We start from the raw sequence: 10,992 nt of genomic DNA, 5'->3' as shown, positions 1-10,992 counted from the left end.
TCACTTTCTCCTGTAAGAAACAGAAGAATGTATCAGCGAACTTCTAGCCATTTGTTTTAGTGATCTGTTTGTGAAGATTGAATGGTGGTCAATGTGTGCAAATTAAGAGTTTAATCTAAGATTCACAATGATGTTTAATGAGAAAAATCAATTTGAGGGTTTGAGTATTAAATGACTATGTTTGTTGGTGCATGATGCAGTTGCATGGAGTTGATTAGAGAATGAGATAATTGAAGATTAACTTATTTACTTTCACACCCCACATCAGAATGTTTGAGTGGATGCTGAAAATGGGTAGTCTCAAAACATTTAAGAAGAATTGAGACAAACAATTCAACGGCCATGTCTCAGAAAACTACAAATTACGTGTTGATAAATGGGAGCAGCAGAGAAATGTAGGTTGATTTGGTTAGTCAAAGGGCCTTTATCTGACCTATGTTGAGTTTATTTCTGCAATTTTCTTGAAGCAACACTGAACTCCATCACACATTTTTTCTGTTCCTGAGTATGTGGCTGGGGAGTTCCATGTTCCCTGTGCACATAAAACATCCCTTTTTTCCTCCAATTTTTCCACAAGAATCTAGTTTTTGCAAATGTTAGTGTTCCTGAACATCCATGTTCAGCTATTTTTTTTTTAAAGTATCACAGTTTGGACTGATTTTTTTTTTTCCCTTTTAGTTGCCTATTCTTTTTTTTTAATTTTTTATTTTTCACACCATAAATCACAATAGCCATGATATACACTTTTTCTTTTTCACACATTTACAGTGACTTTTTCCCCCACCCCCCCCTCTCATCCATTTTAGGTATACAATCTAGGTTGCATTAATTCAGTCAGACAATGTTGTCATTCAACAAAAATACACCAGAAATTCTACAGAGTCCATTCTTTTCTTTCCTTCTCCTTCCATCAACTTAGGTAATGTTTGTCCCCGGTAGGTTTTCGCTATTGTATTTAATGTAAGGCTCCCATACTTGTTCGAATATTTCAATATTATTTCTTAAACTATATGTTATTTTTTCTAATGGAATACATTTATTCATTTCTATATACCATTGTTGTATTTTCAAATTATCTTCCAATTTCCAGGTTGACATAATACATTTTTTTGCTACAGCTAGGGCTATCTTAACAAATCTTTTTTGTGCATCTTCCAAGTCAATTCCAAATTCTTTATTTTTTATGTTACTTAGGAGAAAGATCTCTGGATTCTTTGGTATATTGTTTTCTGTTATTTTATTTAATATCTGATTGAGATCATCCCAAAATTTTTCTACTCTCTCACATGTCCAGATTGAATGAATTGTTGTTCCCCTTTCTTTTTTACATCGAAAACATCTATCAGATACTGTTGGGTCCCATTTATTTAACTTTTGCGGTGTAATGTATAGTCTGTGTAACCAATTATATTGTATCATATGCAGCCTCGTATTTATTGTATTTCTCATCGTTCCAGAACATAATTTCTCCCATGTTTCCTTTTTTATCTTTATATTTTTGAAAGAGTTCTGACCACTTCCTAAAATCGTCATCTACCTCCTATGCCAAGGTGTGGATGACCTTGGGATGCTGATAAGCCATCAAGAACATCATGCACATTCTCTGAATTGTGTGGAAAACAAAGTGTGCATAGAAAACTAGACAGGTTAAGTTAGTGGGCAAGGGTCTGGCATATTTAGTATAATGTTAATAGGTAAGAATCTGCCAGATGTAGTAAATGTGAAAGGAAAAAAGAAAATTGTACTTGTTTAAATTATGAAAAATTGTAGCATGCAATTATGCAGAGTGACCTGGGAGTTCTTTTACATGAATTACAAAACATTATTTTACAAGTGCACCAGATAACCGTGAAGGCATGAGGCTTTCATTGCTAGAGGTGTTTAGTTTGAGAGCAATAACTTTAAAGGCCACTGGTAGTTCTGGTCTTTGTAGTTGAGCAAAGATGTACTGGCTTTGGAGACAGTGCAGAGGAGGTTCACCAGACTGATTCCAAAGATGAAAGGGTAATCTCTGAGGAGAGATTGAATAGCCTGGGACTTTACTCATTAGGCTTTGGAGCAGAGGTTTTCAAACTGCCCCCAAACTCACATTCCACCTTAAGCAATGCCTATGACATAAGTGCTCTGTGATTAGTAAGGGATTGCTTAAAGTAGTATGTGAGTGGGAAGGGAAGATTGAGAACCACTGCTCTAGACTCAATTGTTACTGAAATATTTTGCTTGAGAAAAATTGACATTGGCACATTTCCTTTGGAGTTATAAAACCATGCACATCACAAGTTAATTAGGTATGATTAAAACAATGGTTTTCAAATTTTTTCTTTCCACTTGCATACCACCTTAAGCAATCCCTTAATAATCACAGAGTACCTATGGCATAGGGTTTGATTAAGGTGAAATGTGAGTTTAGCACGCAGCTGGTTTAGAGGATAAGTGGTAATCTTATAGAAACTGGGTGGAATGGTTTAGCGTAATGGTTAGTAAAATGCTATTGCAGTGGCATCAACCCGAATTCAAATCCAATGCTGTCTGTAAGGAGTTTGTACATTCTCCCATGATTATGTGGGCATCCTTTCTGTGAACCAGTTTCCTCCTACCTTTCTTAAAATATGGGGATGTAGGTTAATTGGGATACTGGAGCGACACAGGTGGAATTAAAAAAATAAACAAATAAAATTATGAAATGAATAGATAATAAAAGCAGAGAGGATTTTTTTTTCCACTGGCATTTGATAATGGGACTAAGGGACATTACCTCAATATTCAAGGGAGCAGATTTAAGAGCGAGATGAGGAGGCGCTGATTATCCTCAAGTACAGTGAATCCATGGAATTCTCTGCCTATTTAAGCAGTGGAGGCTGCCTCATTTAATGTACTAAGGCACAGCGAGTTTTTAAAAAGAATAATAAGTGAATGATATGTAATTGGGAACAGACAGCTCAGTGGATCTGGGTCCGTGGCCAAATCAGCCACGATCTTATTGAATGGCGGAGAAGGCTTGACAGGCCAGATGGTCTACTGCTGCTCCTATTTCTTTTGATCTTGTGGGATATTAAGGATGTCTGCAGCTTGATTACGTACCACAGGATGGTTAATCTATAAAAGCAATAAATTCAGTTTGCTCAAGGGTTATGTGTAGATAGATCAAGTTATGATTGATTGACATTGGTTGAATCACGGAATGATGAATCATTAAAAACCTAATGTACAGCAGAAGCCCATTGGCGCTTTGTGTCCACATGGGCAAAAAATAAGATATCTAGCATAACCTCACTTCACACTTCATAAATCTAACCCTCCTAGTTTATGGCTCTTTTTGTGCATCCAAAGAGAATTTCTTTTCTTTTTAGCACTAGATTCCAATTCCCAGGACTCTCCAGATTTAAAAAAAAATGCATCTCCTCAAACTCTCCCCTAACTCTTCCAGCAAAATGCTTATTTCATACACTTTCGTAATTGATGACTGCAGTGAAGGATATCAATTCCTCATATCCACCCCATTGCAGATTCATTAAGTTTTTATCTTTTTTTCCATAAAATCTTCAACCAGATTTCTCATTTTGGAAGAGAAACTCTACCCAATCCAGTCATTTTTTTTTTTCTGGATAGATTTTTCCTGCATTTTAACTTGTTTTGAAGCTTTTAGCATTTTGTGCAAGTGCCTATCCTTCTATCCAGAATTCAAATGCCTATCCTTCTAACCAGAATTCCAATAACCTCCAACCTCAAAAACTGGCACTTTATTTGGAAGATGATGTGCTAATCAAAGATGGAGTTTGGCACGAAGCATGACCTCGCACGACCCTAGCTCAAGGCCCGTGCCACCCGTCGCAGTCAGTATTGCTAATTAGTGGCATAATTACTTTATAAGTACCCTACCTGTCGAGTATGACCCTCGTTCAACTCGCACTGGAATATCCCATGTCGTTCCACTACTTTATAAGCATCTCTGAATCGTCGTAAATTGATGTCTGTCGAGCATAGCTGTACTTTCCGTCGGCACAGCAGCAGTTCACTGGCCATCATCGCTACCCATAATCACCCATGTAGCTGAAACAGCTGTACCAGCACCAGTGCTAGGGAACCGAGAAGGGGGCCATTACACTGGTGCTGGTACATGGGTGTAGGTTGGGGGGAAGAGAAAGTTTGCAGCTCAACCCAAGCAGGCAGTCGAGGGAGGGAAGAGAGATGGCAGCACGACTCAGCAGGCAAGTGAAGGGGGGGAAGACAGCAACATGACTTAGGTGTGTGGGGGGAGAGATAGCAGTGTGACTTGGGCAGGGAAGGGGGAGAGAAGGCAGCATGACACGGATGGGCGAGGGATGAGGGAGCGACGGCAGTGTGACTCCGTCAGGTGGCATTAAAGGGACTGAAATCAAAATGATTCCAAAATCCAGAATATTCTAAACAACAGCAGGTGTCCAGTCCCAATGATCCTGAAAGGTTAGGCACCTGTACTTGAAAATTATGTATTTCATGTTTTCTGTTGACCTCCTTGCTTTTACAAAGGAGAGCATTATGTAAACTGCCTTAAATGTCCAATGTACTTGTGTAACTACTGGTGAGGCATTTGCAGACATAAAATTAGCAATAAATTGAGAAAATGCACCAAAATCTTTCGGTTCTTATTCTCCCATAATGTAATGCCTTACACTTTTTACTCTGAATTCTTTTCACTGACCAAACTTGGTCATGAATCTTTTCCTCGAGTGTGTTTTTTTTCCCCCTCAGTGCCAACCACATGGCTAATTTTTGTATTTTCTGCAAATGTCTTTATCATGGTTGCAATATTTGGTCTCAATATCAAAATATTTATAGTATTATAGAGACATACAGTGCTGAACAGGTCCATCAGCCCAACTTGTCCATGCTGACCAAGTTGGCATTCTGGGCTAGTCTGATTTGCCTGCATTTGGCCCAGATTCTTCTCAGCTAATCCTAAAAATGCATCTACAAGATTGATGATGAGCTGGAGATGGTGTGAATAAAGTGGAGTGGTTTCCTTTTGGAAGGGGTGAGGTCAGAATGTGTGAGGGATTATTCTTGCATGACCATCAACTCTTGCCCTGCCTCACTTATCTCCTCATATCCTGACTCCATCATCTCTCCCCTTGTCCAGTCCTTTTCTATCTCCATCTGGGAAACTTCCCATGTCCTTCACCACTTCAACAAATTTCAATTCCAAGTCCCCACTATCACATCTTCACAATAGGTTGTCCAGTCTCCATACATATCCAACCCTCATCAGGAAGGTCTCAGAGCCTTTACTTTCTCATGGAACAATGTTCTGACCACTTCCCTCTGCCAGCACTGCCTTCATCAATTCTCTTTCAATGCTTCTCATTTCCTTCAAATCAAAGGTGTAGCCATGGGCATTAGCATGTCCCAACTATTGCCAGTCTTTATTCTGAATCTACCCCATCACCACCCCCCAACTCTTCCTCCATTACATTGATGACTGCACTCTGGCTGCCTCATGCAGATGTACAGAAATCATCAATTTCATCAACTTTGCTACAAATCTTCACCCTACTCTGAAATTCATGGAGCCTTTCTGTCACTTCTCTCATTTCTAGGTCTTTCTCCATCTCAGGAGACAAGCTACATGCTAACATTTACTATAGACCCACTGACTCCCTCAGCTACTCTTCCTCTCATCATGTCCCCTGTAAGGATGCTATCCCTTCTTCCAGTTTCTCTTCATTTGCTGCATCTAGCACACAAGATGAGACCTTCAAATCCAGAACATCTGCCACATCTTTTATTTTAGGAAACTTGGCTTTCCATCCTCTTTGGTCAATCGAGCCATCTCCCACATGTTCTCTGTCTCTCAGAGTTAGAACAATAGAAAATCACAGCACAGAAACAGGCCCTTTCAGCCTTTCTAGTCTGTGCTGAACTATTTTTTTCTGCCTAGTCCCATTGACCTGAACCCAGTCCATAGCCATCCATAACTTTCCTATCCATATACCTGACCAAATTACTCTTAAATTTTAAAAATGAACCTGGATTCACCACGTCAGCTGGCAGCTCATACCACACTCCCACCATTCTGTGTGAAGTAGTTCCCCCTAAACTTTTCCCCTTTCACCCTTAACACGTCCTCTGGTTTATATCTCACTTACCTTCCCTCAGTGGAAAAAAATCCCCTATCTATATTTATTCTGTCTACGTCCCCTCGCCCCCCCACCCCCCTCACCCAATAATTTTAAATATCTCTGTCAAATCTCCCCTCATTCTTCTATGCTCCAGGGAATAAAGTCTTAACCTGTTTAACATTTTTCCTGAAACTCAGTTCCTGAATTCTGGGAAACATCCTAATAAATGTTCTCTGCATTCTTTCTATTTTATTGATAACTTTCCTGTGGTTAGGAGACCAACACTGCACATAATACTACAAATTAGGACTCACCAATGTCTTGTACAACTTTATCTTAATACTCCAAATCCTGACTTCAGCACTTTGATTTATGAAGGCCAATATGCCAAAAGCTCTATTTACAATCCTATCTACCTGTGACACCACTTTCAAGAAATTGTGTATCTGTATTCTGAGATCTCTATTCTCTATCACACTTCTCAGTGCCATACCATTTACCATTTATATCCTTTCTTGGTTTGTCCTTTCAAAATGCAACACCTCACACTTGTCTGCATTAAATTCCTTCTGCCTTTTCTCTGTCATTTTTCCAGCTGGTCCAGATACATCTGCAAGCTTTGAAAACCTTCTTTGCTGTCCTCAATGCCTCCAATCTTGGTGTCATCTACAAATTTGCTGATTCGAATTATCACATTATTATCCAGATCATTGATTATAGATGACAAACAACAATGGTCCCAGCACTGATCCCTGAGGCACACCACTAGTCACAGGCCTCTTGGCTAAGAAGCAATCATCTATCACAATACTCTGGCTTTTCCCATCCTGTCACTCTTGAATCCAGTTCACTATTTCATCATGAAAACCATGCATCCAAACCTTCTTGACTAACCTTCTTGACTAATCTCCCATGTTGGACCTTGTCAAAGGCCTTACTAAAGTCCACGTAGACAACTTTCTTGATAACCTCATTGAAAAACTCTGTAAGATTGGTTAAACACGACCTACCACACACACAGCCATGTTGATTATCCCTAATCAGTTCCTGGCTATCCATATAATTGTATATCCGATCCTTTAGAACACCTTCCAATAATTTACATACTACTGTCAACAGGTGCACTGGCCTATCATTTCCAGCCTTACTTTTGGATCCTTTTTTAAAAACAATGGAACAACATGAGCTACCCTCCAATCCTCCAGCACCTCACCTGTGACTAAAGAAATTTTAAATATTTCTGTAGCCTCCCTCAATGTCTAACGGAATAGCTTGTCAAGCCTTGGGGATCTATCCAACCTCATATGCTTTAAGAAGCAAGAACCTCCTCCTCTTTAATCTGTGCAGGTATTCCCTGACTTGCGACCTATGCGACATATGCAACTTACATCTGCATATACGATCCACTTTTTTTAAATAATAAAGAAAAAAAATATAAAATGTGTGATTATGATTTAAAAATTGGGCTATCTACGGTGGCCGCCTTATTGGCTGGTGTCCAATCTCTCACAAGAGCTAGTCTTCTTAGTGGTTGCCATGTTGAGATACTTCCCTGCATTTTAATTCCTTGTGTCACATTTTTTTCTGATTCTATTGATCATTATTCTGATGGTCAGACATTTATTAGAGGCCAGTAAATTCTGCAGGGTGTTTTGGGTCCACAGCAACAGAGAGAATGAGAAGGATTTGGAGATAAAGAATGGAAGGAAATCGATCATTTAACTCTTTAGTATCACAGGTAGGGCAATTCCCTAACATTCATCCATTTGGAGATATGACTGGCCATCCAGAATGGAACATGGAAGTATGTTGGGGAGTACCTCTATAGCTTACATGACCTCATTGCTTGTTTTCCTTACTTTCCATGACTCTGTTCCTGTTTTCTGAGTGAATACTGATGAATAAAAACCATTTAAGTTATCCACCATTTCTTTTGGTTCCATACATAACTGACCATTCTGATCTTCAAGGGGGCCAACTTTTTCTCCCTTACTATACTTTTGCTCTTAATATATCTGGAAAAAAACCTTGGGATTTTCCTTCACATTGTCTGTCAAGACAACCGTCTTCTTTTAACCTTCCTGATTTCTTTCTTGAAGTTTTTCTTCCATTTTTTATACTCCGCAAGAAACTCATTTGCTCTATTGTTTGTACCTGCTATACACCTCTCTCTTCTTCTGAACTAGATCCCCAATATCCCTCAAACCCAGGTTCCCTGTGCTTGCTAACATTGCCTTTGATCCTGACAGGAACATACAAACTCTGTATTCTCAGAATTTCACCTTTGAAGTTTCTCCATTTACCTCGCACATCCTTGCCAGAAAACAACCTATCCCAATGCACGCATTCTAGATCCTTTCTCATTTCCTCAGAATTAGTCTTTAGAATCTTAACCTGAGGACCAGACCTTTCTTTTATCTACTTTCTTGGTAACGTCCTCAAAAAAGCTATAAGATTTGTTAAACATGACCTACCATGCACAAACCCATGCTCACTATCCCTAATCAGCCCTTGGTTGTCCAAATACTTGTATATCCTATCTCTCAGAACACCATCCAATAATTCACCCGCTACTGACATCAGGCTCACTGGCCTGTAATTTCCTGGTTTACTTTTGGAACTGTGGTGAACCATTGTTAAGTATAATTGTCTGGTCAGTCATACCTATTGGCTGGTTGTACCTCTAGCTCCTCCCTGCAGGTTCCTTTGTAAAGATGATTGTTCCACAGCCCTCTGCAGGACAACTGAACAGTATAGATGTGCTTGTATTCTTAAGTGAAAATAAATCCTATTGGTTTCTCTACAATGGTCTTTTGAGTAATTGATGGTGCATCAGGAACAACATGAGTTACCCTTCAATTATCTAGCACCTCACCTGTGGCTAAGGACATTTTAAATATTTCTGCCAGGCCCACAGTAATTTGGAGAGCACAAGTGATGGTAATGAGGAATGGGGAGAAGAGCAGGATGGTCATTGACTACAGTCAGGCCATTAACAGGTTCACACAACTGGGCACATAGCTCCCTCCTCTGTATATCCAATATGGTGAACTTAGCATAACTGGGTTGTGCTTCCCTGACTCCTCCTGAAGTCCATCATCATCTCTTTGGTTTTGCTAATGTTGAGTGCACGATTGTGGCGCAACACCACTCAATGAGCTGATCTATCACTGTCCTGTATGTTTCTTCATTGCCGTTTGTGATTCTGCTGACAACTGTGGTGTCGTCGGCAAATTTGTAGATACCATCGGAATTGTGCCTGGCCACATAGTCAAAAGTGTTTAATAAATAGAGCAGTAGGCTAATCATGTATCCTTGAGATGTGCCTGTTGATAGTCAGTGAGGAGGAGACATTGTTTCCAATTCCTAGTGACTGTGATCTTCCGATGGGAAAGTTGCAGAAGGGGTTTCAAAGGCCCAGAGTTTGTAGCTTCTTGACCAGCACTGAGGGAATAATGGTGTTGTGGAGCAATTATGATGATAGGCAAATTGCAGTGGGTCCAGATCTTTACTTAGGTATGTATTAATTCTGGCCATGACCAGCCTCTCAAAGCATTCATCACAGTAGAAGTTAGTGCTACTGGGCAATAGTCGTTGAAGCAACTCACTCTGCTCTTCTTGGGCACCAGGATGATTGATGTCCTTTTGAAGCAGGTGGGAACCTCTGACTGCAGCAGTGAGAGGTTGAAAATGAAAGCCAAATGCAGTGAACACAGATTTTTCTAATTTCAGGGAATGTCCTCTTTCTTTTCTTCTGTACCTTTCTGCTTTTTCTCTTTCCCCTATTTTTGTTGTCCCATTTCCCACTTGCCTCTAGCCAGCCAACCATCCAACTTGTTTAGTTCCATCCCCTTCCTCTCCCATCTTCCCACTGGAGACTTCCACTCTCCTCTCCACCCAACCTTTGGCTCCACATGGTCTCTCTTCAACCACAATTTTTAAAATCTCTGGTCAGATTCCAACACTGGCTGCTTCAATATTTTAATCACTCACTCCATCTTATCTTCCTCCATTTAACCCCTTTGTTTATTTTATCTGGCATTTGCCAATCGACAGTCTCTCTCCATCATGTTTCACCTCTTCCTGGTTCACTAATCCCATGCTTTCACTTTATCCTCTACATTAGTTTCCCTTCTCCATCCCCAATCTCGATAAAGGGTTTTGGCTCAAAATGTTGACCATTTTTTGTCTCCTACTGATGCTGTTTGACTGGTTGAGTTCTGATGCCAGTGTTTGCAGTGTCCTGTGTGTCCAAAATGTTCCTTCCCTTCTTGTCTTAAGTTCTCCCCACATAATGCAATGAAAGAATCCCCAAGAACAACCACTCTAAATACTGTGGTTATGCCTTCTCTTAACAACAAGCCAAACCCACCCCTTTCTTACCTGCTGGTCTAGCACTGCTGTGGCATTGAAATTCTGGAACATAATGCTGCTCGTCTTGGCCTTCTCTCAGCCATGTTTCTGCAATGGCTATAATATCCCTGTCCCCAAAGCTGTTTCACACCCTGTGTTTGCTCCCTTATCAGTCCCAAACTTCTCTTCTGCTTCATTTCTACATTGGGCCCTAACCCGCCCCTCCCAATCAAGTTTAAACTTTCCCAAGCAGCACCTGAAAATCTCTGTCAGAATATTTATGCCAAATATACTCAAAATAATTGAAATACTTTGTGATCATTCAATGTGAAATGTTAAGAATAGGATTGAATTATATTACCCCTTTCTGGTTCCAGGTGAATCTAGGGAAGCCTGTTGCATAAAGCAAATTCAACCAATCTAGCATTTTTTTTTCAAACTGCATTTTGCCATGTGATTGTTCAGTTATGTATCTTGTTTTTGTGAATCTAATGTCTCTGGTCCTCACTCTTTGTAATTGTTTCCTAACTGTTCCATCCTA

Source organism: Narcine bancroftii, chromosome 1 (assembly GCF_036971445.1).
Source record: "Narcine bancroftii isolate sNarBan1 chromosome 1, sNarBan1.hap1, whole genome shotgun sequence".
In the NCBI taxonomy this organism is placed as follows: domain Eukaryota; kingdom Metazoa; phylum Chordata; class Chondrichthyes; order Torpediniformes; family Narcinidae; genus Narcine; species Narcine bancroftii.
This window is presented reverse-complemented; position numbering follows the sequence as displayed.